Source organism: Olea europaea, chromosome 8 (genome assembly GCF_002742605.1).
Source record: "Olea europaea var. sylvestris chromosome 8, O_europaea_v1, whole genome shotgun sequence".
Classification (NCBI taxonomy): domain Eukaryota; kingdom Viridiplantae; phylum Streptophyta; class Magnoliopsida; order Lamiales; family Oleaceae; genus Olea; species Olea europaea.
In genome coordinates, this window is record NC_036244.1 from 17,050,686 (window position 1) to 17,054,696 (window position 4,011).

Consider the following 4,011-nt stretch of genomic DNA (forward strand, 5'->3'; position numbering starts at 1 on the left):
TATATATAATTGCAAATCTTAATGAGTTATCTACTTGTTAGTTGCTTGGCTGAATATCTTGAAGAATGAACATGATACAGGATGAGATATATAGGGACTGGATGTCTTCGTATGGATTGTGTACTCTTTTCAGATTTGAGTTGGAGATTCTTATTGAAATTATTTGTTAGAGATATAGTTCCAAGCTCTGATTTCCATATGGCAAAATTATAACCAGATTTATTTGCAAGTAAATCTTAGCTACAACTACTAGGGGTTTGGATCATAAATTCTGTTGAAGTTATATGTTTGAACATTTGATAGTGTTGCTTTATCAGCTTATTGTTTTGGCAGTTTTAGAACCATAAGAGAGCTTTCTGAAATCAGGGTTATACAGAAAGATGTCCATGTAACATTCTTCTCTCTTGTTCTTGTTTGCTGATCCATCCTTGGCCTTGTTCAGTAAACATCGTATTGAGGATGATACAGTGTTATTTGTTATTGATTGATCAAAAGTGAAATAAATTTTAAAGTTCTCTCTTTTGCTCCTAGCAGGAGGAAACAGATTGCATTTTTTCAGCTTACTATCGTGTCAATAATCGTTGAACATTATAAATGTTGAAGTTTCTATTGTAGTTCATGTCTAGCTGAAGTTGTGATTGAATTCCAGCTTTAAAATGTTTTGGACTTCCAAGTTGGAATATTATGCCTCATTAGATGCTGAGAAGTTTGCAGATATTTTTACTGGATGCTACAGCCTATTTGGCACAATTTTTGCTTTTGACTAGCTGCATGAGAAAGCTACTTTTGCCCCTATTTCATGGCCATGCATAGTTAAAAAAGTAGAGAAAAAGTTTTAAGTTTATGTCATAATATTTTATAATATTTTATTGTGTGAATGTGTAATAGAAAATGAGTATGTAGAAAAGAGTTTTGAAAAAAGGCCCATCTATCAGGGGCTTAGACCAGCTTCGAGTTGGTGTATTCAGACAAAATATTTTGAAAAAATTATGCAAACAAATTCAAAGGCAGCTTTTTAGCCCCCATTTTTCGGAAATGAAAATGGGGGTGAAAAAGAAGAAAATTTTTTCGACTTACATATAAAATTATTTTATGAAAGATTGTGTGGTTGAAAATAGGAGAGAAATGAATGAAATGACATTGAATGAGATTCAAACAAGGGTTAGTCTCTAGAGCAACTTTTAACCTTTTACACGTCAAACAGATCTTTAGCACTATTCAAGAGGTGTGCCTTACTTTATCTCCATTACTAATGCTTCATATGTTTCCATGATTAGTGGGCTAGGGAAGATTTTTGGGTGCATGAATGATACTACATATAATTAAGAGGGTGTTTGGCACCCATTTTCATGGAAAAATGAATTTTAGAACAGTAAATTAACGAAAAATGTGTGGATGAAAAATAATGAAATTTTTCTTATTTACGTGTAATATTATTTTAATAAAAAATGCGTGGTTAAAAAGAAGAGAGAAAAATGTATATTAAGAAAAATGGCAATCAAACGGAGCTTAAATAAAGTTTTTTAGCTACCTCCAGTAGTGGCGAACACTTTTTTTTGGGTCTTTTTTCATTTTCCAATGCCCACCTTTCAAAACCGAATAATTTGACTCCTGAATAGATACTCCTTTAGACAATGTTACATAGAGTAGCAGAAAGAGCTTTTTCGAGCCATTTGATGGTTTCAATTCGACTAGTTTCAATATTTGCAATGTTGAAAAAGAATTTTAACCTTGTTTATTGTACAGTTTAATTTTGTCAAATATTTCGTACTAAATATTTCCTAAAAACACCTCATATTGCTTATCACAAGTTTGGCCTATGAGGTTCCACTCCTCAAGATAGCCTTTTCTTCGTTCTTAGGCCGACAACATCCAAATAATTGGCATACACGCATGCTTATGGATATGATGTTAGACAATGTTTTTATATTATCACATTATTAGGGTACTATCCGGTAAACAGGTCATACGTTTAGCTCCCTACTTTGTTTTATGAGAAGAGGAGCACTCTTGGTGCTTGACATCTCGTGACCACTAAATTAAATTAATTGTAGTCTATCCAACTCTTTGATTGAGAATAAATTGATTGATAATTGTAATATTTTCTGATAGGCATAACAAAAGCTAGCAGGCTGAAGATTTGGTTCGTATAAGAGATCTTTAAATATTTTTGTCAAATTCTGTACTTAAAAGAAAAGTTTCCCTTACATTATTATCTTCTAGGTAAGGCTCAATAAATTATATATAGCCACTTATCAGTGAATAGTGATTACCCCCACCAAATTATAGAATAGCCACTTATCAGTGATTACCGCCACCAAATTTGTAAGCATAGCCATCCATGCAGGGCCATTTGCGAAACAGGCAGAGGTACAGTTTCTTGGATGAAGGGATTTAGATTTTTTTGAAGTAGTATATCTTTCTTTAAAAACTATAATGTCAGCAGGCGTTTGGTTAGACTAATTTTTTTTTTTTTTTTTTTAAGAACAAAACACACCGGCCAAAAATTACAGCAGTTTTCGAATCACAGAAGGAACACACAGTTCCAGTCACCACGACAACAATCTCCTCTACAATACTAAAGAACTCACACAAGAGTTCATAGCACAACATCTACTCTCAACCAACTAAATGAATCAACCAGATTCAAGACCAGAGAGCCAACAAATACAGAGAGAGATTTTTCAGCTCAAAATGAAAAGAAAACGAAAGCTGCGTAAAATGAGAGCCAACCCTAATCTTAGAATTGTTGATCCCTTTTATATGAAATAATCAATTCATTTGATCCAATGGTCCAGCGACTGCCACATGTCACAATCATGTGAGAGTCGGTTTTCTCAAATAGAAAATGCGTTTTTCATTTGTGTAATTAAGCTTCCAGATAGTTCTACCAGTTGGGCCATTTAACCGGGTCATGGGCTGTTGGATTGGGCTTCACAAATGGCAGCAACCCAATTTCTACATTCTCTACCTTTGCTGTCTTTTGTGCATGTTCTTGTGGATTCAAAACTCAACTTCATTTCATTTGCTCTTATTACCTGAAAAAAATAACTAGAATCAGTCTTTTTCGAGATTTATTAATCTTAAAGAGTCAAGAAACTTACTAATAGGGATTACCTTAGTTCCAGCATCTGCTGGATTTACCTTTGTAGGTATGTTGATTAATCTAATGTCACCCCTATCAATGATATCTCTAATAAAATGGAACTTTACATCTATATGCTTTGATCTATCATGCAGGATAGGATTTTTACTTAAAAAAATAGCACTTTGGTTGTCTGAACATAACTCTACCTGATTTTCTATAAGACCTAATTCATTAAGCAAACCCTCCAACCACAAACCCTCTTTCACAGCTTCCATTGCAGCAATATATTCAACCTCGATTGAGGACAATGCAACAAGTTTTTGAAGCTGAGATTTCCAGCTAATGCATGTATCATTTATCACATATAAGTATGCAGTTGTGGACTTACTATTGTCTGGATTACCAGCAAAATCTGAATCTACATATCCCTTAAGTCTAAGTCCATTTTTATTTGTTTTGAACATTAGACCTAAGTTACTTGTTCCTTTCAAGTACTTAATTAGATTTTTCATGCATTGCCAATGTATTTCACCTGGGTCACTCACGAATCTACTTAACACGCTTACGGCATAAGCAATATCTGGTCTAGAGCAAACCATAACATACATTACAGATCCAACAACATTAGAATAAGGCACATTTATCATTCTATTATGCTCTTCTTCAGTTTTAGGCGATTGATCAACAGATAGTTTCATACCAGCAGATAGAGGCAAACTTACATGCTTAGACTCATGAAGGGAGAACATTTTTACAACCTTATCAATATAAGATTTTTGTGTTAGAAATAACTTTCCATTTATCCTATCTCTTTTTATTTCATGCCCAAAATCTTTCTAACTGGTCCTAAATCTTTCATCTCAAATTCAGATTTCAGATTTTCTTTAATTGAGTTTAGTGCAACAGAATTGTGACCAGCAAGG

General features: G+C 33.6%; 1 pseudogene; it reads right to left on the minus strand.

Moving 5' to 3' along the window:
- Window positions 1-3,837, minus strand: part of LOC111398370 — a 41,423-nt pseudogene extending 37,586 nt beyond the window's left edge.
- Between the last annotated feature and the right edge of the window lie 174 nt (window positions 3,838-4,011).